Source organism: Crinia signifera, chromosome 7, assembly GCF_055691185.1.
Source record: "Crinia signifera chromosome 7, ASM5569118v1, whole genome shotgun sequence".
NCBI lineage: Eukaryota > Metazoa > Chordata > Amphibia > Anura > Myobatrachidae > Crinia > Crinia signifera.
In genome coordinates this window covers 77,982,404-78,005,877 of record NC_139223.1, presented here as the reverse complement: position 1 = coordinate 78,005,877, position 23,474 = coordinate 77,982,404, and the positions used below count along the sequence as shown (strand labels likewise).

At 44.2% G+C, this 23,474-nt stretch overlaps 1 protein-coding gene across 3 annotated transcripts in view; it reads right to left on the bottom strand.

The window, feature by feature from the left end:
* The window catches only part of GRIN2A (glutamate ionotropic receptor NMDA type subunit 2A), a 563,594-nt gene that overhangs the window by 153,238 nt on the left and 386,882 nt on the right, over window positions 1–23,474 (bottom strand). The gene's annotated exons all lie outside the window — the stretch shown is intronic.

Sequence of the window (23,474 nt, the reverse complement as noted above, 5' to 3'; positions counted from 1 at the left end):
GTGTAAGTGTAGGGGAGAAATCTATCTTCTATATGTAAGTGTGAGTGTACAGGGGAGGAAGCACTCTGTACTCCAAGGGTGTAAGTGTAAGGGAGAAATATATCGGTACTCTTTACCTAGAACGGCGACCATCGCGACCATCGTATGCACTAAAAAACGGGTGCGATGCGATGCCCACGATGGCCGCGATTTCCCATAGGGATCAATGTTAAAAGTCAGATTGGACGCGATTTTAGTGTTCAATGCCTCAATGCCCGCGATTTTTCCATAGGAAACAATGTTAAATGGGCCACAGAGCCCAAATAGTCACCCTAAAGTCTGAAATGGCCCCCACAATTGTTAACGCCACCCCACGATCAACGTCAACCCGAAGCGTGGCGAGCGCAGCGAGCCCGCGAGGGGCGGCGGTACGCGTCCTCCGACCTTTTCATACCCCCACTATCCACATCGGCGTGGAGTTGAGAATAGAATAGTGTGGCGAGCGCAGCAAGCCACGAGCCCGAAGCGTGGCGAGCGGACGCGGATACCTTCACAGGTAAACGCGTCCCTTCGCTGCGCTCGCCACGCTTCGGGCTCGGTGGCTCGCTGCGCTCGCCACACTATTCTATTCTCAACTCCACGCCGACGTGGATAGTGGGGGTATGAAAAGGTCGGAGGACGCGTACCGCCGCCCCTCGCGGGCTCGCTGCGCTCGCCACGCTTCGGGTTCACGTTGATCGTGGGGTGGCGTTAAAAATTGTGGGGGCCATTTAAGACTTCAGGGGGACTATTAGGGCTCTGTGGCCCATTTAACATTGTTTCCTATATAAAAATCGCGGCCATTGAGGCATTTAACACTAAAATCGCGTCCAATCTGACTTTTAACATTGATCCCTATGGGAAAATCGCGGGCATCGCGTCGCACCCGTTTTTTTTATGTGCATACGATGCCCACGATTTTTTACCCCCGACGCTTGCGATGATAATCGCGGGCGCCGTTCTAGGTAAAGAGTACCAATATATCTTCTATATGTAAGAGTGCGGGAGGAGGAGCAGTCTGCGTTCCGAGCTGAGAATACACCTATACTGTACTTACCAAAATGGATTGAAGTGTGACAAGCATGTGGGTGGTTTGATAACAAAAGAATCAATACATTATTGACTGCTTTTCTACAGACTTGAAGGTCACTGTTTCCAACATGAGCGCATCAAAAAATATCTTAATTGTTAAGAATATAAAAGCCGTGAGTGTGTTGTTTTGTAGAGAGTCCTCCTTACAGTATAAACAGTTTATTCCCAGCTTGATGGAGGTTATGTTTTAACGGCTTTGTTTCCCAGTAAATAAAAAACAATATCATTACTAATCCAGAAAATGTGCATGCTCGATTATTAATGGTTCACTCAGCTACATTTATTTTCTTAAAGATTATGGGCCTAATTCATCATGGGTTGCTAATGTGAGAATTTGCAATGGACTGTGAGGAGAAAGCTGCCGCTTAGACATAAAGAGATAATGCTCCTTTCATAATTGCAAGAGAATTGCAAATGGATCGCTAATCACCGTCCATTCGCCAATTCATACACAATTCTCAAACCATCCATGATTTTTTGCTGTCTGTGCAACCGTGAGCAGTAAATATACACAGACTGTCACTATATCATCTTGGAACACTGACTAACAGCTTCCTGGATGTCACATGATCAATGGCTAGTCTATACCACACAGAGCCTGGCAGTGGTGGAACAGGGGTGGGGGGTGGGGGGTGAGAGACCACCCTGTAATTTTTGGGCATTTATTTTAAAACTGCTGCAACAGGAAAGACCTAAACTAGGAGCTGGGTCCCTCTTCTCTGTAGCAGCTGGGCTAATTTAATCAGATGGCAGACATTTCTATATAAAAAGTTAAGGGCCCAATGTTTTAAGCCTTAATAATTAATAAAGTAGAGATATAAAGAGTGAAAAAGTACCCGCCAATCAGCTCCTAACTGTCACATTATAGGCTCTATTTATAAAAGGACAGTTAGAGTGCCTGGTACTTTATCACTCTTAATCACACTATACTTTATCACTTGTTATGGCTCAGTACATTTGACCTTAAGAGCCAGATGCATGAAGCTTTAAAAGTGATAAAATGGAGAGTGATAAACAACCAGCCATTTTGTCCCTAACTGTCATTTGTCAAACCCCTCCTGTAACATGGCAGTTCGGAGCTGATTGGCTGTTTTTTTTTTATCACACTCCACTTTATCACTTTTTGAAGCTTGATTTTAAAGTTTCAAATACATTTTGGGTTGCAAGGTAACTGTATAATATAACGAAAGAAAGACTAAACTGGACTAATATGAATTCCTGAGAGACAATGTGGGCACACTTCAACATCATTCTTCCATTTGCCAACTTTAGTAAATGATACGTAAACCTGTGTTAATTAACAAATGCAACATACAGCAAAACATATACATGTACAGAATGATTAGTAAATGCACAGTTTCAGAATGGGGTCACTGCCCTACTTTACCCTACGACTATCACCAGAATATACATTACTATTTCAGATGTGTGTTATGTAAAGCAATTTAGTGGCTTGTCAGTTTTCATTCACTTTTAAGCATAGTTTCCACATGTGAGAAAATCATGCAGCAAAGCCCTTTAACTGCTTGTTTTCAAGTGGCAAGTCGCCGTGATTTCTAATCCTGGATAATACCGAAACTTGGAGATTTATTTGTAGAACAACCAAGTTATTATATAAGAGCCTGAGTTTTTGCTGCATGAACACTGCCATCTGCTGAGCAATTATTGAAAGACAGCTGTATAATATGACATTAGGATGCAGACATAAAGGAATTGCAAAACACTGATAGGCCATACTGTATATGTAAATATGGAAAACAGTAAATTGGACAGGATATACCTATCTACCTATTAATCTTTCAGTCATGGAGGAAGGGCTCTCCCCATTCAGGTAGAATGTGGCTATGTTTAAAAATGCATCCTTTATAATTAAAGGCTTACACTGATCCTTATCTCTATGTTTTGCACACTGATTGGGGGAGCGACCGCTACACTGTGTTGAGATTTCAGGCACCCCCACTGTATGCATGCTGCTCCACTCTGGGTGCAGGGGCTTGTTGCTGGAAGATTGGACACATCTTCTGGATTACTGAGAGAGGCAATCTATTTTCCGGGATAGTAGGAAAGTATGCAAAGAATGTTCCAGGTGTGTGACTGGCACTGTCTATTCAGGTGCAAAGAGTGGATCTGAGAAGTTGCTAGTAAGTGTCTTTTTATAAACGATAGGTCCTGTGGAACCAGCATATCCTCTAAGATCTGCTGTGAACGAAGATGCTACATTGAGACGATTTGCTTCCACTTCCCTTAGATCTTATAAAATTAATATAATAACCATTTTATTGCATCATGGCATCTGAAGTGAAGGGCAATGCTTTGTTTGCTATTTTATGTCCATTTTGTTTGACATACTTTTCATGTAGACAATTTCATTTCCTTGCACCTAAATGTGCCAATCGCTGTCACTGGGCCTCAATAACAAGGTTAAAACGAATTAAGGGAAAAGACCATGGGGTAAATGTAATAGGGTTTGAGATGTTGGATGTTGGTTTTACACTTACAGCCACTCTTGGACGAAATTCCGGGCCTCTGGCAACTCAGACTATTATATTTACCCCCACAAGAGAGAATTTTGGTAAAGATTGATTATACCAATTCTGACATAGCACACAAGCAAGACAAACTGGGGCAGATGCATTAAGCTTGGAGAAGAGATAAACTGGAGACAAAGTAAAGATAAAGTGGAAGGAAATAACGCTCCAGCCAAACAACTCTCAACTGTCATATTTCAAACACAGCTGATTGGTTGGTGCGTTATCCCCTTCCACTTCATCTCCACTTTATCCAGTGGTGTATTCAGGGGGGGGCACCTGGGCACGTGCCCCCCCTGTCATTTAATTTTGTAGATGAGGACTAGGGCTTTCCAACGAGCCCAGCCCCATGTCTCTAGCCCCCCGGGAACCGGAGATATTGCCTGGCAAAGCTGTAACGTTTTCTCCCCGTAGGATAATATGGGACCCGTCAATTCCGACCCCCACCTGGTTCCGACGGCTACCAGTTCCCCCCCTGGCATTACAAAAACATGTGGCTGATCTTATTCGATTCCAAATCGCTGGGCCTTCAATATGATACCAGGATAGTCCATATCGGTTAATAGGTTCCAGAGATATTGCGTGTAAACCGAATTTGTTATTTTTGAAATGTAATTTCATGGCTGTTCATGTTCTTTGAGGGCAGATTACTCTGGAACCAAACATTCCAGTTTCACTGGACCAACATCATTCAAAGCCCACTCAAAAGTTCTTCAATATGATACTTCATGTAAATGGGTCAGTTCGTTCCAAAGATATAGCCGGTTAAATTAGATAACTGGTTAAAGGCGGGGAGGGGTGGTTTTCTCTCCCCCTCACACCAGAAAATGCAGGGACTAGGCTGGTGTAATGCATTTTCTGGTGTGAAAGGGGTATTATTTCAAATAGCCAGGACCTGCAGTGCTCTGATTACAGCCAGGCTCTGCCACTGTCAGTGGCTATCACTTCTGCCTGGCGGCGGCTGTCCCCCATTTACTGCAAGCATGTATTCCCCCTTGACAATGAGCATGTAATCCCACATGGCAACGAGCATGGAACCTCTGGCAATGAGCATGGAACCCATGGCAATGAGCATGTAGATAAGCAGCACTTATGTAGCATAATTTTTAATAGCCATTATCGTGTTTGGCATAATACATAATGGACATAATGGCGTGTAACTTAACGTGTAATGGACATTATGTTGTAAATGTTAAATGCGCACCTTTGGTGGACAATGTCCCTGTTTATGAAGCGTATTGTGAATTTTGGCTTAATCTTTGTGGCATTATGTGAATTCTGGCTCAATCCATGTGGCATTATGTGAATTTTGGGCCTGATTCAAATCCATATGGTAATGGGGCAGCCCGGCGCCCCCCGCCCATCTCCGGGCGCCCCCCGCCCGGAGATGGGCGGGGGGCACCGGGCTGCCCCATTACCATATGGGAACGGCCAGCATTCCATGGGCGTTCCCATGAGAACGCTGGGCGTTTTCATGGTAATGAGGCAGTGATGCAGGTGTGGGGGGCGGGTAGCTGACATCACCGGATGTCAGCTTCCCACCTATATCCACGCCAGCGTGCACGCAAATGTAAGTAACTGAAAAGTCACTTATATATGCGTGCACGCTAAACATCATTCGATGGTCGGTGACCATCAAAAGATGTGGGCGGTTACCCTTGCCATGCGAATGGATGTTTATGCAAAACATCCATTCGCAGCTGTTCGGGCGAAGCCGCACTTTGAGGGGGCGGCGGTCGTTCGCCAGAGGGGTTTGGTGGACTCGCAAGGCTGCGAATTCGCAGCCTTGCGAATCAACCTGAATAAACCCCTTTGGCTCAATCCATGTGGCATTATGTGAATTTTGTCTCAATCCGTGTGGCATTATGTGAATTTTGGCTCAATCCGTGTGGCATTATGTGAATTTTGTCTCAATCCGTGTGGCATTATGTGAATTTTGTCTCAATCCGTGTGGCATTATGTGAATTTTGGCTCAATCCATGTGGCATTTTATGAATTTGGCTCAATCCGTGTGGCATTATGTGAATTTTTACACAATCCATGTGGCATTATGTGAATTTTGGCTCAATCCTTGTGTTATTATGTAAATTTTGGCTCAATCTCTGTGGCATTATGTGAATTTTGACACAATCCATGTGGCATTATTTGAATTTTGGCTAAATCCATGTGGCATTATGTGAATTTTGGCTCATTCTGTTTGGCATCATGTGTAAGGGGCAAGTATAATGGGGTCTAGGATTTTGTTGCGTAATGTGTAGAAGTTGTATATGGTGTTGTACACTACACTCAAGGACACGCCCCCTGTTGAGTGGCCACACCCCCTTTTCCAGAGCACGCCTTCGGCGCACGCACAACTACATCCTTCACTTTTGTTGCCATGGCGTACTTTAAATGTCAGGGCCTATTTTTAATCCCATTCCCACCCTCTCTCTGCCGCTCTCTTAGCATGTACACTGGCACCACTAACACCACCCCTCTTCCACCTAAACCCTCTTTTATCATGGTGCCCCCCCTGTCATTTTATCCTGGATCCGCCCCTGACTTTATCTCTAGTTTATCTATTCACCAGGCTTAATACATCTGCCCCATAGGTTGCTGAGCAGCAGAGATTTATAAAGCTCCCTAGAAGGAATTATGGGGCAGATGTATTAAGCCTTAAAAAGAGATAAATACAAGGGTGATAAAGAGTGATAAATGCCCAGCTAATCAGCTTCTAACTGCCATTTTTTAAAACACAGCCTAAAATGTGATAGTTAGTAGCTAATTTGCTGGACATTCATCACTCTTTATCACCCTCCTGTTTATCTTTTTTTAAGGCTTAATACATCTGAACCTGTGTAACTTAATGTTGACTTTTGCTAAATACAAATTATAAGCACTGGTGTATCTAGTTTTCTGTACCAATACAAAATATAGTTAGAGACGCTGCTTGTCACTTTGGGGGCGTGAGATATGGCGATAAGTTTTTTTGTTGATCTGTGGGAAGTGGATGGGCTAAATGATGCAAACAATTTAATGTGTACCCCTTGCTCAGAAACCTGTAGAAATGCTATGCACTGTATTCCAGGTGGCAGTGAATGCAGTATCCATGTTGCAAATGTACAGTATATTGTAAAATTGTTCTGCTCAGTCCCAGCATAGTGGTACTTCAAGAAACATTAATGCCAGTATGCCTGGAACTTAGCTGCTGGCTCCTGTAGTCCCACTGTGCAGAAAATATGGCAGCCGATGTTATACTATTTTAAATTGTATACCATTGAATTGTATGCCATTGTATTCTATATACAATGGTATACGATTTAAAATTGTATAAGCACCCTAATGGGTGTTTTCAATGTTAAATGTGCCCCCTATAAGATAAATAATTGTATAAGCACTGTAATGGGTGCTTACAATGTAAAAAGCACCCATTAGAGGGGACGCGGAATACATGTAAAGTAATACGCGTCCCCTCGCGGGGTGCGCTGCGCTTGCCACGCTTTTGGCTCGGTGGCTCGCTGCACTCGCCACACTATATAGCATCTGCTCCACGCCGACGTGGATAGTGGGGGTATGAAAAGGTCGGAGGACGCGTACCGCTGCCCCTTGGGGGCTCGCTTTGCTCGCCACGCTTCGGGTTGGCGTTGATAGTGGGGGTGGCGTGGGGGTGCATTTAACATTGTAAGCACCCATTAGGGTGCTTATACAATTAAAAATCGTATAGGGTGCTTATACAATTTAAAATCGCATCGCATGCGATGCAATGCCGTACGACTGAATATCGTGGGCGCCGTGCTAGGAAACAAGTACCTTAAAAAATGAGAGTACTCTCATGCTGGTTATTTACTGTAGTCCTCTAAATAAAATAAGTTTTTTTTTTTTTTAAAATCCACCAACCTATAAATAGGTCCTCTTTGGATGAAGTAGTCCATAATAAATTCATAAAACAAAAAAGACCAGAGCCCACACAGATGGTACCTTACCTTCTATACGGTACATTAAAAAATAAGTTAATTCTAAGTCACCTGCACTAGGAAAGTGCTGATTGGATGAGAGCAGGGGAACAGGATCTGCGATGCTGGCAGGAGGCATCTTTTTATTCAGACTTCTCCATTAGCATTATTTCAAATTGCATGTGTCCATTTATGAATCACCCCATTGCCACCCTTTGCAATGCTACTGAAGGTGAAAAAAATATTTTTGATGGGGCTTGGACACAGCTCTCCCCAGAATTGGCCACAGTCCACCAGTACCTGGGTCCGTGTCAGCTTTCAATGTCCCTGAACCCGACCTGCTATTTAGAGTGGCTTCCAGATATTTTCCGGCCTCGTTTTCATCCCAATTCACCCCTGTACACTAACGTAAAGCTCGTTTTGCGAGTGTACAATTCCTATAGTCATCTAAAATATTATAAAACAAGTGGTTCCTAAACTGGGTACCGTAGGGAACTTGCAGGGATATCACTGGTTGGTGGTCCAGGACCAAATCAAATTATCTATGGTCCATGTGATAGGCAATCCAGTGATAGTGGCCGCCAATTACAGAACATGTATATAATTTAGCAGAATTTCTCAATAATAAACTTTTGCCCAGGGATGCTGTAAAAAGAACTCTGATACTCAAGGGTGCCTTGATTAAAACATATTTGGGATCCAATGCCTTAAACCATAACAATGTATCTACTTGGTTCTATAAAACAATACTGTATATCAAATAACACTTATTTTAAAGCTCCAGCAATGCAAGGCATACAAGTAATATTGTTAGGCATTGCCAAGACAGCAAGATTTGAGGTGCATCAAAATAAAAAATACTTTATTTTGGGGGGAAGGCATAATACTTTTTTTGCCTCAAATCCGCTGGGGGGTGAACCAGATGGTTTCCCACTATTGATGAAGCACAAATAATGATCCCTACACCAAGATGCTGGAACACAGAGCTCAGCTCCACCCCAGCACTCCCATGAAGCTCCGCCCAAGGCTCTAATTGGCCCACAGCCTTATTGTAATATTTTATGTTGTGATTTAATAAATGTAGAATCATTTAAGGTTGCTTTGTTAGCTAACACCACTTTACATTAGCCATCCCCCCTCTGGGAAAAGACAAGGTTGGATAAATAGCCTCCCTTACTTTGTTGCAATGGTCCTGCACACACAAGGCTGTATTCAATGCGGGGGAGAGCGGCCAGCGAGAGTTTAACAGCGGGGATCGCCGGCCGCTCACCGTATTGAATGTTCCAGGGGAATCCTCTCTGTCACAGGACAGCGTGGATTCCCCCAAACAGTGAGGCTTGCGGCTAATGCAGGGAGCCCGCTGCATTTAGCTGCGAGTCTCACTGTTTATGCTGCGGCATACGCAGATTCCCTCTCGCTCCAAAAATGGAGCGAGGGGGAATCAGCGTAAGCAGGAGGGTCAGTTGAATACTGACAGGGCGAGCTGTGACAGCGAGCAGGCAGCACTGCTCGCTGTCACAGCTCGCACCCAGCATACACACCCCACAGTGTCATGGCTGAGTCTGTACCTGGATTTACAACCAGATAACTATATTGTTATGTCTACACCAAAACACAATCTGCATCCTTTCAAATGTGCCATGCTTATGTTTATTGCTCAGTGATTGGGAAGACAGTTATTGTGATGTATTACAACTATGCCCAATAAAAATGTAGTTAACGTTGTTAGAAAAGCTTTACTTTGTCCATTATGTTATAAGCAGAAATTAGAGAGACATAACAATCCTCTCTATGAACCTTTCAGTATGGTCCAATTACTGATATCATTCATTCTAAAAGGTGTATGCACGGTGCAATGTACTTTCTATTCAATCCCGATTCGATCCCGATTGAATCAGGATCGAATCATGCTGCGCCATGTTCACATTCGATCTAGACTATATAGTACAGATCTGTCCTAGTCTTGCCTGCACGGCATATTTTACTATTTCTATGCCACATGGCCGTGCATCAGGATCCAATTGAAAATAAATGTGTTCAATTTCCATTCGATTTTATTTCGAGTTTGCTTATATAAGCAAAATCGAAGGAAAAATAAAGAAAATCAAACCGTGTGTACGCCCTATAACGAAAAGGTTGGGGTGTTGACGAAATATGCAATTATAAGGGTCACAATCTACCTACACTAAAAACAGTACTCAGGGCCTGATTCAGAGCTGGTTGCATTTTTGCTAAATTTGCAGGCCCATCGCTATAGTGCGAGTGCTTCTCTACACAGCACTCACATGACGTAGCTGCGCAGTCCAGTGCAGGACGACCATGTTTAGCCTGTAGTGGCTGCGTGTAATGTCATACCTGCCTTCTACAGGCTACTCCCAAAAAAAGCTGCATCCCTCTCTCACAAAGCCATGTCTCTGCCACCTTCACATCATCACTGCGATTGCAATTTAAGTGTTTGTACACATTAACTGGCACAAGTGCGCATTCGAGCATGTTCAAAAATTCGGTACTTATGTAGTATCTGGGCTGCCGATTTCTAAATCGGGTCGGATCGGGAGATCGCATCGCATCGCATGCGACCATGCGATTCGATGCGATGCGATGCGATGCGATGACCCGATTTTTCCATAGGAATCAATGTTAAAATGGACTGAGTCCATTTTAACATGGAATTCAATGGGAAAAATGGGTCCTTTTCATACCCCTACTATCCAAGTGGGCATGGAGTTGGATATAAACCTGTGGCGAGCGTAGCGAGCCACCGAGCCCGAAGCGTGGCGAGCGAAGCGAGCCCCGCGAGGGGACGAATACTGTCCCCTCGCGGGGCTCGCTTCGCTCGCCACGCTTCGGGCTCGGTGGCTCGCTACGCTCGCCACAGGTTTATATCCAACTCCATGCCCACTTGGATAGTAGGGGTATGAAAAGGACCCATTTTTCCATAGGAATCATTTTAACATTGATTCCTATGGAAAAATCGGGTCATCGCATCCGATATCGCATCCGATATCGGATGCGATGCGATGCGATATCGCATCGCATCGCATCTGATTGTATGCCTTAACTTAAGGCATACAATCAAAAAATCGGCAGCCCAGATACTACATAAGTACCAAAAATTCTAGTCTTGCGTACAGGTCTAAATAAAGCATTCTAATTGGTTGGTGTGGCTCAATGTTAGGCATGTGATTTGTAAAACATGTTTAGCTGCTGAGAACAATGGTATACAATGGTATACCTGAGTTTGACACTGAAGACAGTAGTACTGCAGCCAGGGGCGCCGATTTCCGTTTTTTTAGGTGGGTGCTCCGAACCCCCGCCAAAAAAACAGCGGGGTCCGGGAGCAGCAGCAGCACCGCAGCGAGGTCCGGGAGCAGCAGCAGCGCTGCAGCGGGGTCCCAGCAGCAGCGGATATGCTGTCAGCAACAGGGTCCCTGCGGAAGATGGGAACTAGCAGCGGTATTAACTATAGTACCGCTACTAGTTCCCATCTGCTTCAGGGACCCCCGCTGATGACAGCATATCTGCTGCTGGGACCCCGCTGCCATGGCCCGTGCCGAGGATGCTCCTCACCTTCCGTGGGTGCTCATGCCCCAGAGCACCCATGGTTTCGGTGCCAATGACTGCAGTAATGTATTTTTTTGAAATTGTAAAAAATGGATGACATTTATAAACTGTAAAAACAGCACATTGCTAAATCAAAACATATGGCTTACAAGGCAATACCTCCACCTTGAAAGAAAAAAATTATGTAAATTATATTCCAAGGATTAAATGCAAGATTTCCAGGGGAATTACTTGCACGTATCATGGTGGTATAGAGTAGAGAATATGAATTATGGTTTAATTAACTTAGAGCTGTATAAGCATGGTGCTATAGAAGAGTCCTTAACTTTATGATTGGCTACTGATCGTTTGCTAGCTTCCTTGTGCTATTGTTTACATGTTTACATACGGTATTAGTAAATGTTGTTATGCTTGCGAAGAGTGGCGTAATAAAACGCAAGCAAAATATGCTGCTTACAAGGTAAGTGAGACATAGGACCAATTCTGGTCCACACGCGAAGCTGCGGATATAACGCCATCCGCATGAACTCCCACCACCCCTTGATGAGTTCCCCTGGACGGCTGCAAATGGCATACACATCCATTCACAGCCTTGGGTGCAGGGCTAAGTGCACTTAAAACTAAGACAGTTTCTGGTGTCTTAGATATGCGTGCTCCCTGTACGGGAAGTTGGCGGGCAGCTGACAGCCACTGATGTCACATGCCCACCCCCGCAACCGTGTCTCGGCTGCATTAGCATGGAAACGACCATTGTTTTCATGAGAACACCCATGAAACGCTGGACGTTCCCATCAGCACAGCCTGTTTCCTCCACCCCACACCCCTGCCCACACTGCTAGGTGCGAACTGGATAGCAGTTCGCCATGCCCACTCGCACCCAGCATCTGTACATGAGCATAAATGCGCATGCACAGATGCAAAACTTCGATCCCCCGTGTGAACATGCAGGGGAGCGATGTAACCAGAATAAGGCTCATAGAGACATACAAAGGCAAGAATGGTCTACAGATATGGTACACACATACTAAGGTGAGGGGTCCAGGGACACATATGAAGAGATAGAGAAATTACCCTAAAAATTAAAATAATGACAGCAAGTGTAGAGAACAGTCAACACTGGCAATCTGCACTCTTCTATTCTGCTCAATGCATGCATCAGCGTCACTTACCCAAGTCAAGATGCCCAAGATGCATCATCAAACAGGGTGTGTGTGGCATAGCTTCATTTCCTGACCCCCTGTCACAAACTGAAGGATGGCACTACCAACTCTGGAATTGACTCGACCTGACACATGGGCTTGGAGTCTAACCGTGCTGGGGGTTTTCTTCCAGTGACCCCTCCAAGCAGGATTTGGGCTTCAGCGGCACCCGACACATACTGTAGGTCGCGGCCCCCTGGTCAGGTTTCCTGTGTGAGTTGGAAGTAGCCGCGGGAATATGGGAGAGTGGTCGTCTAGCCGGATCAGCAACAATCGAACACATTTGGTACCAAAGGACGGAGCAATCGGAGAGTCAACGTTCATGGCCATGTTAATAGACAAGGAAGTAAAGTGGAGGTACAGAATGGGTTAAACGTAAGAGTGGTCAGGAACAAGCACAAGTCAGCAACACTAATACACCAAATGACACTAGGAACGCTAGAGTAGGCAATGTGAACCTATTGCCTGCCAGAGACTTCCTTTCATATTTGCAGGGTGACTATATCACATCCTGCATGGCCCTTTAAATCCCTAACAGTGCAGTGCACGCCCCTAGAGAAGCGTGCGCCCGCCAACCCGAATGCCGCATGCCTGTTAGCTCCCCTCACCGGCACTGCAGGGAGATTCCTGCAGACGTCAGAGAAAGACGCCACCCAGCCCGCCGCTGCCCAGAGCTCTGGAGCATCTGTTCTTTGCCGCCGGGTAGGGAACATGCCGCCCGCACCCCCAGCGCTGCCGCCAGCACACTCCACACCCCCGAACCCAGTAGCAGAGAGACTCCAGTGGTTCGGAAGGTTGTGACACCCCGTTTTTGTCACTCCAGGAGTCCTGGACCTGAGGGCTGCCTCTGGTGATTGTATTGTCTCCAATGCCGGTTCCTGATCCAGGTGCTGCATGAATAGTTATAGTGCAGCACTACGCTCCTGTCACTTAGCAGGACCTGGCATGTTGTTACCCAGGTGTGGGCCGCACCCTGTAGTGGTTAGAGAAAGCTGAATGTAAACACCTGCTTTTCATTGTTATATTGCAACAGTCTGCATGTCAAAAATAAAAATTTAATTAACTCACCCCCACTTGTGAAGGGGGAGAGTTGCCTTTGTTTTTGTGTATTTTGCATTGAAACTTGCTTCTATCGCAGCCCGAGCCACATATAGCCAAACCTATATGCAACCGCATGTAAATCGCAGGTTATTGGATTGACAAAGAAGAGTCAGATTGAGAAGCAGGTGCTTAATACTGTACACAATCTACACTGTTCCCACTTATGAATAAAGCATTTGCAAAGATGCTGCTGTCCCACATAGTGCTTGGGGGCTGGGGCTGCACTACATACTATGTAGATGTGCTAGATGTGCACTGATTTCTCTATGGTTGGCACTAGGCCACACGTACAGTCAGGGCCGGTGCAAGGCACCGGAGCTCCCCAGGCGAGTCGGGCTGGGGGCGCCCCGGTGCCGGGGGGGGGGGGGGGGGTGGGTGGGTGGTGTGTGTGAGGTGTGGGGTGGTACCTGTCCTACCGGCGCTGTCTATTTCAATCTGGCGGCGGAGGCAGCGGGGGTCCCTGCAGTCTATTAAAAATCACGAGCGCTATCCGCCGGGCTATGCGGAAGCGCTTCTAGTGTGAAAACTCTGGCAGCACGGCGCACGCTGATCTCAGCCAATCAGCGTGCTGCCAGAGTTTTCACACTAGAAGCGCTTCCGCATAGCCCGGCGGATAGCGCTCGTGATTTTTAATAGACTGCAGGGACCCCCGCTGCCTCCGCCGCCAGATTGAAATAGACAGCGCCGGTAGGACAGGTACCCGGGCGGCATTTTCCGCCCTCCAGTGGCCGGCGCCCTAGGCAAATGCCTAGGTTTGCCTAGTGGTGGCGCCGGCCCTGCGTACAGTAGATTTCCTTAATAAGCTGTATAGTAGAAGCACACACTGACTCCGGACGTCTTCACCACTGTTCTACTTTATTAGAATCCAAATGGGCTTCCTTTCCCTGAATGCCGGGCCCCACCATGACTCCTGCCACGGCAGGACCCGGTAGCCAATCAGGAAGTGCTACAGCAGCAGCGCTCCCTTGAGTGGCTGAGCTCACCTGACCTGTCAGTCAAGCCGAAACTCTGTTTCTATTTAGAAGGGGTAGGGAATCTATGCTCTAAATAGGTATGGGAACTTTGTGGTTTCCTAAACCACAAAGGTTAATTAGGTCAGACCACACACTTGAAAGTTACAGTTACATAGCAGTGAGGCTGAATAAAGACTTGTGTCAATCTAGTTCAAGCTATGTTTATAATAGTTTATCCCTTGTTATATAGTATGTTCTGATATTTTAAAGACAGATTATGTTACTTATTCGTACCCATGGATGTTTTTAACCAATAAATGTTTATCCAACCTTATTTTAAACGTATTTATAGTGCCTGCCGACACCACTTCTCCAGGAAGAGAGTTCCAAAGTTTGACTGCTCTGACTGAAAATAATGTTTTTCTTCTAGATGAACAAAATCTTTTTTCGTCTAATCTAAACTCGTGCCCTCACATCCTAGATTCCTTTCTAGCAGAAAAAAGGGTGTTTGACAGTTCCTTATATTGGCCCCTAATATATTTGTACATGTTGAGCATGTCCCCCCTTAAATGTCTCTTCTCTAGTGTAAATAGTCCCAAATTGCTTAATCTTTCCTCGTAGCTTAATTTCTCCATTCCCCTAATAAGCTTTGTTGCTCTTCTTTGGATTTTTTCTAATTCTATGATGTCCTTTTTATAGTGAGGGGCCCAGAATTGTACTCCATATTCGAGGTGCGGTCTAACCAATGATTTGTACAGAGGCATAATTACTTTTGAGTCCCTAGTTTCCATGCCCCTTTTAATACATGCTAGAGTTTTGTTGGCCTTTTTTGCTGCTATATTACATTGAGCACTACACCCCAGTTTGTTGTCTATTTGGACTACTAGATCCTTTTCGAGTACTGAATTACCCAATTCATCCCTGCTTAGGTTATAACTAGCACATTGTCTCCAAAGGTGCATGACCTTGCATTTGTCCACATTGAACCTCATCTTCCATTTTTTTTTTTTTTTTTTTGTTTATTGAGTATATAAATCAGGGCTGGATAATTGCGGCCCTCCAGATGTTGATGAACTACACATCCCAGCAGGCCTTGCATCAGTTTCAGCATGGCCACATAGCAAAACTAATGCAAATGGGATGTGTAGTTCATCAACATCTGGAGGGCCGCAATTGCCCAGCCCTGATATAAATGGTACAATAAATTAACATTATCAATTAGCATCTTCCACTTTTTTGCCTCTACAATACAATGTATCCTTCTACAATAGAATGCTGCACTGTGGTTCCAACATGTAAACTTCTTTTTTTTCCTAACCAGATTTACCCCTCCCTGTTGGCACCTGAATGACTTTACCTCTGATTGAGCAGCTTGCCAATAAAAGTGTTGTTCTTTTACAGAGTGCTCTGAAGTTTTTAGAATCTTTCAAAGAAATACATCTACGAAGCAAAAAAAAAAATCATACACAAAGATTCATTAACCCTTTGAGTGCCAAGGGAATTTGTCAAAATAGGTGTGAAAGTTGCCAAGAAAACCGTTTTATTAACCCTTGAGTACCAGCATTGCTGCAAGAGATCCTCGAAATATCCGTTAAAAATGCCAGCGCCCCTAACAGTTCTTTTTTTGGGTGCAATATTTATGTAAACTTCAGTTTACTGACTTGGCTGTATCTGTATTTATTTATACTAAAAGAACAGTTGCTGTGAGCGACGCTGGCATTTTTTGCGGATATTTTGAGGATCGCTAACAGCAACGCTGGTACTCAAAGGGTTAAAATATCAGCATCTTCTTAAAAAAATTGTGACTAGTTGAAAGGCAAAGGTTTACTAGTCACTAAAGCAATCAACCTTTTTCTTTCCCAAAGTAGCGGGTGTTTTTATTCCGACAGTCTATAGAAGCATGTCAGTCTTCTTATATCTCATTCTCTTTCTTTTTTTCGCTATTCAATTTCAAAGTAATGTTAGCCTTAGGACACTAAACTGTTTCAAGATCATATACTTGGCTCTACGCAGTTCAATAATGTGTGACCTCCTGGGATTTTTTTTGTTTTTAGAAAAAAAAACAAGTAACAGCCACAAACTCAGACGTGAAAATATCCCAGTGGGACCAACGTACATGAGTATGTAATTCCAGCTAGTGGAATCTTTTAGTATCTTCCTTATGACATGTATGAGCTGACATTCTCCCACTTTTTTCTGCAATTATGTCTTCTGTGGTTATGAAATGTTTATGACAGTGGCAAGATCGACAACCGCTTACAGAGCTCTAGAAAGAAAAGACCATTGTAGACCCTGAAATGTGGTGATAAGAAATTAATGAATTGCTTCCATTATAGATTTCCTGTACTATGCATATGTCATTCCTTTGTACAAACCATTATCTTGACAATGGCTGTGAACATGCCGCACAGTAGCTTTCATTTTAATACTCACAATTCTTTTTTTTAAATAAAAGACCTATTTTTATTTTCAGTATCAAGTAATTAGAAGGGATCAATTACTAAGAGTGTAAGTGAATAAATACAGAAATAAGGGTACTTGGAGATGTCGTTTTCCTGCTTTTATGAAAGTGGCTCCTAGTTTATGTGGAAGGATTTGCCGGGCGTAGTGTTTGCTGAACATGAGGAGACTAATGGAGATGACTAACATTAGGAGACATGTTGATATGGGAAACCAATCAGAATCTACTTCTTGTTTATTTAGCACCTTCTAGAAGGTACTGTAATGGACAGTATCTGATTGGTTGCCCATTGCAACATCTCATCTGAAATAGAAATCCCATTTTAGTAAATTTCCCCCTTTGGGTTGATCAGAGGTTACACTTGGCCCGAGATGTAATGGCAGCCGATTTTGGTGCCATTTTGTGAAATGTCTTATTTTTTACATCAAAGCGTACCTTCCTGCATAACATAGTACAGAGGACATTCTCCCTGCCTGCTGCCTCATGTCCTGGCCTTCCCTGCCATGCTCAATTCCCTACTGTAGGCCTCCTTGGCTGCAACTCATCTCACCTGTCTGTCTCCCCTCCCTCTAGACTGTAAGCTCCTTGGAGCAGGGCCCTTTTCCCTCCTGTTCTCACAGTCCTCTTCTCTAGCACATCAATTACAGCTCTCTTACCAAACTACCATCTATACCCGTATCTCTTCTCACTTGTGTTCATTCATCTCTACCACTGACAACCTGCCCCTGGTAGAATGAGGACAACTCCTTTGATTCTCTACATCTCAGCTGTGTTGTGTACTAAGAATTGTGCTGCTCATTGTTACCTGTGCTCTGTTTTTGTTCTTCAATTACTGTTATGTTTAATGATGTGCCCTATGTAGCACTGCGATCCACTTGTGCCGCTTTATAAAGAAAATTTAATAATAATAATACACTAAAATCTGACATTTTACAGTCAGGCAATGTAATTGTGACTGAGTTCACTAAAAGTAGGAAGCCTTCAGCTTTGAATATGATCTGCTTGTACAATGTCGGATCCAGATGTATTCACCGTGTAAAACATGCAACTCAGTCGATGTAATGGGTGCGGTGTTAGCAAGTATTACACAAAACAGCTCTATAAAGTCAGCCATAAATAGAGCTGGTTTGTTTGGGTGGGAAGTATTCGGGAATGTTTGAAACCAATTATTAACACATAATTACAGCAAATTTGTAACAAATAAACATGGTAATAATTATTTCTAACCTAAAAACGAAAAATATACTTTAATCTGTAAAAATAGCTCATGTACTGTACATGTTATTTTTTTGTTTTTTTTTTCCAAATTCAATGCATCTTATGCACATAACTACAACTGTATCTGCATAGTAAATGTTCTGCTACAGTGTTTCACAGACAAAAAGTAAAACATTACTTAGAATGCACATATACAGTAGTCGCATAAATGTTTATTTGATAGAAATGTGCTGTAATTGTGTGCTTTTAACTGATTTTGAACATTATAACTTACCCAAATAAACCACCTCTACTTATGTTCGACTTTATAGAGTGTTTGTGGGAGACTTGATAACTCGACTTACATTGCATCCTGACCTGCAACTGTTATACTATACGTCCCATTTCAGTTGGTCTTAAAAAAAACAAAAGTCAAAAATGCAAATCACAATGCAGTCAGAAGTTAAACATGCAGGCCATTACATTGACCAAGTTCTACAACCAAGTCAAACATTCTAAGTTCTGATTTTGAATGACTTTTGCCCAGCCACTAAAACTGACTTTCATTTATAGGCGAATCTAATGGGTGGTCCGGGGGTGCACCAGACCACCCATTAAACCGCCGGCCACCGCACACACAATTTAAAGAAATGACAGCTGGGAAGAAAGAGCTGTGCACTGCCCAGCTGTATAGTCTAAGCAAAGCAGCAGGTCTGTCGATATCTTCAATTCTCCCGCTGGACAGTGAGCCAATGGGAGCTTGTGGTCCGGCAACCAATCAGGAGCGGCCACCAATACCACCAATGCCACTCCTAAATGGCTGCCGGACCTTAAGCTTCTACTGACTCGAAGTCCAGCGGGAGAATTGAAGATATCGACGGACCTGCTGCTTTGCCCCCCCCCCCCCCCCTTGGCAACGAGCAATTTCACCAAAAGCCAGGACACTGTCTTACGAGGTGCTTAGACCAACACTCTTCAGCCCCCGTTGAGCTGGAGCCTGGAGGACATGAGGCAGCTGTGGCAGAAAGTCTGTAAGAAGCCCTTGTGAGGTGAGAGGAGCTGTGCTGTGCTGAGAGAGAACAAGGGTAATGTGCTAAAAGGGAACAAGAGCAAAGTGCATTGCTGAAAGGGGACAATGGTGGTGCGCCAAGATGGGACAAAGATGCTGTGCTGAGAGAGGACAAAGGTGTGCTGAGAGGGGGAAGAGTTGCTGAGTAGGGTGCTGTGAGGGGAGAGGGGGGGCTGTATTGAGAGGGGTGCTGTGCACTTACTAACAGTCTGTTACATACTAAAGTCACAAGAACACTAGTAGCGATTACTGCTGTCCCTGTGAGGTACATTCCATCATATTTGAGGAACCCTTTTATATTTGTGTTAGACCCCTTCTGGGAATCTGGCACTGCACATGTGCACAGTGTCAGCTTATGAAGCCAGTGGAGAGAGATCATAAAATCCTGTGAGAGGGGCTCATAAATCTATATTCACATACTAAAATATGTTGCCCATTTTGCAAGTACATAAAAGAGACAATAAGAACAATCCTGATGTCAGTTCACTAATTTTTTATTTTAGACATAAATGTAGCCGTGTTTTAAGAGAAAAATCAAAATATGGAAATCAGTAAAGGTGATGATCTTAAAGGAGTCCTACAGGTTGGTCTTAAAAGTTATATGTTATTTAAAGGGTATTGAGAAAGCTACAATTAGTCTCAGATATATTTTAATCAGGGCCGGTGCTAGGGTGTTCGGCGCCCCCCCTGCAAACTATAAATTTGCACCCTCCTACAAATGGGAGAGGCAGTGTGCAACCCTGAGGAGAAGCAGTGGGTAACACTCAATAGATGACAGGCAAAAATCATAATGGGGAGGGTCAATGGGTGACAACCAATAGTTGATGACACTGGGGAGAGACAGTAAGTGACATGGAGAGGGAGAAAGGAAGGAGTGGGTGATATGGAGAAGCAAAGTGTGACGGGGAGAGATAGAACACATTCACATGCCACTCATATCACACTACAGGCCTCCACATGACACTCAGACCATACTACAGGCCCCCACATGCCACTCAGACCACACTACAGGCCTCTACATGCCACTCAGACCACACTACAGGCCTCCACATGCCACTCAAACCTCACTACAGGTCTCCACATGCCACTCAGATCTCACTACAGGCCTCCATATGTCACACTACAGACCTCCACATGCCACTCAGACCACACTACAGACCTCCACATGCCACTCAGACCACACTACAGGCTTCCACATGCCACTCAGACCACACTACAGGCCTCCACAGAGCAAAGGGGAGGGGGGGCCCGAGGTACAGATGGCATAGGGAGAAGTGGGAAGTATCATGATACGCATATAGAGGCTCAGTTGTAGAACATACAAAAAATGTGCAGACTATAGGAGAGTGAGCAGAGGTATGGCAAATATGACTGCATCGAAGGTAGGTAGGTAGAAGCAGAGGCACAACTGGGGAACTTGTTCTGACTCTGCACTCTAGCACAGGAAGCAGGGGGAGGAGCAGAACGGAGGATCTGTAGAAAAGGATCTGGGGACGGGACAACATGTGGAGGAGTGAATGAAGATAGAGAGAAACCTGCTGAGCTACTGGGACTGGAGATTTAGGGGGTATGGGTAAAAACCAGACCAGGACAAGACCCCCGCACCGCCGGACCAGACATCATCTGCAGTCCGGAGCTTGTCGCGTCCTGTCCGTGGGGCTGCCTGTGACACCTGTCACCAGGGAGTGGAGGAGGGGAGAATAAAGCCTCCCTGTATGGTCCGGGCATGTTGCAAAAACCGGACTGTCCAGACCACATGGGGAGGCTGTAATCTCCCATTCCCCTTGTCCCTGATGATAGCTATCACAGGGACCACCTCGGACAAGACACCCCCAGACAGGACACCCCACAGACCAGACACTACAAGCTCCAGACTGCAAATTTCGATGTCCAGTCTGGCGGTCTAGGGGTTTAGTCCGGCTCCGGTTTTCACATAGTCCTGTAATGCTCCTGTGACTCCAGAGTGGGGAAGGGACACATCCTGGCAGAAAGGACAGAGAGCACTGAGGATAACAGGTTACGATCAGCAGCTGCAGCGGCGTACCTGTTTTTATCACTGTACTCCCACTCATTACACCTACCACCTGCTTCTGCAGTCAGTCCATCCTATTTTAGCCTCTGGCTCACTGTAAAACAACTAACCTCACCTCAAGTAACACTGTCTGCCTCTGAGGGGACAAAACAGCCCGGGATCCCTCCTTCACTGCTTTAGCTTGCCGCAGACTGTCAGCTGTTTCACAAGCACAACAAGCACCAGGGAGAGCGCCTGTCCAGGCCGACGCCTACCTGCATTGCAGGCTCTGCTTAGTGGGTAGCGCCGGCCCTGATTTTAATATTATTATCTTTTGCATAGACCTCTAGTACAATTAATAATGAATCATGGGGTAAAACTTAATAGGATGAGAGAATCCGAAAGTGAGCGATTTAGTAAGAAATCTCCAGGTTTTTTAAAATGGCAATCATTTACACTGCAAAATCAAACTGGTTTTGCAGTGTAAATGATTGTCATTTTAAAAAAAACTGGAGATTTCTTGACAAATCTCTCACTTTCTGATTCTTTCACCCAATGGGGGAAATTTACTAAAGGAAATTTGTAAAAAATAGGTGTATTTGTATTTAGAAATACACTTATTTTTGACATTTACTATCCCGAAAATACGGCAATTCGTATTCGTATTGATAGCACATCAGTACGACTACGAATTGCCATATTTTCGGGATAGTAAATGTCAAAAATAAGTTTTTTTCTGGATACAAATACACCAATTTTTTTACAAATTTCCTTTAGTAAATTTCCCCCATTGTGTTTGTTTATTAATCATCAGTATTATTATTTCAAGTTTGGTAGCTTTTGCATCGCAAGTCAAGATCACTCTGCATGAATTCTAGGCTTCTTTTTTTATTTTTATTTAAATTTTGTTAGGTGAAAAACAATTCAGAATCTTGTCTTTGGCAAATGGTAATGAGATACAGCCTAGAGCACATTCCCCACTTCTTGAGATAGAATCTGACTTGTATCACCAAGTGCCAATGTGGGTAAATTGTTTGATCCTTTAACTACAGCTGTAACCCCACCAGTACGTCTGTAACAGTTACAACAGTGGAAATGATATGATCCTATTGTGGTTTTCCTGAATGGTAGCATTCTCCCAGCATGAAATCTTTCTCCAGTCCTCAGCCTCTGTAATCTCCAGATACTGATGGACCCATGACCAACAAGACTACAGTACCTTAACTCACCTTCGAAGAGGAGCAAGGTTTTCCCATACCAGAACATACAGTAGTAGTGCTGGTAGTATCCTATAACGATATCTAATGCCTTTGAGATTTATATGCATGTTGTGCACTAGCCCAATAATAGACATGAGAATGTACAGTAAACTGTCCTTTTACATAATTATGGATTAGAAGGTCAGAATACTATAAAATTGACTAGACATGCTGGAAGCAGTTAAAAATAGTGGTTGGCCCACTAATATACAGCTCAAAACTGCATTCCGTATCTCTTGTATCTCCTGTCTCTCGTCCAGCAGATTCTATCAGAGGACTCTAAAAGCAACATGGAAGGAATGTTATAGTCACCATATGTAAGCAAATGGAAATATATGCAAATTGCTGCACAAATCCTTTTCATGATAAACATACAAGTGATCAGATATAATAGGGTATAATTTGAAATCTCACCCAGAATACACCTAAAAATAGTGAAAAATTGAACAGAGGTTTCCCTAGACCAGGGCTGGGCAACACCGGCCCTCTAGATGTTAATGAACTGCACATCCCAGGATGCTTTGCATTAGTTTTGCTATGTGGCCATGCTGAAACTGATGCAAGGCATCCTGGGATGTGTAGTTCATTAACATCTGGAGGGCCGGTGTTGCCCAGCCCTGCCCTAGATGGTAGCATAGCTTGTGGCAGCTCCAGAGTTGGGGGGCTGCAGGGCACTCCAAAATTCAAATAGGGAAGATAGTCCAACTGCCACTACAATTGCTGTACGGTTCTCACTGGCAGTTGGTGTGGCTTTCCTATTTTGTATTTTTGACTGCGCTTGCAGCCCCACCTCTGGAAACACTACTTAGAACCGCTAAAGCAATGATCTCACCAGGGTTCGAATCTCCAATAAGGGTTCAAGTAAAGAAAGAAAACAAAACAGCTATGATCCTAAAGTCTATAAATACTGACATTACAAGCCTTTTGTGATGCTGATTGGAAATCAGATGAGGATGATAGGTGTTCACCACAGTGTGGACAGCACCCTTCCTTTTTATATGACTGTTTATATGCTTTTTGTCCTTGGCCGAGACAAACCAGAAGCCCGGTCTGCTTCTGCAGCTGTGGTCAAGAATATAACTATACATAT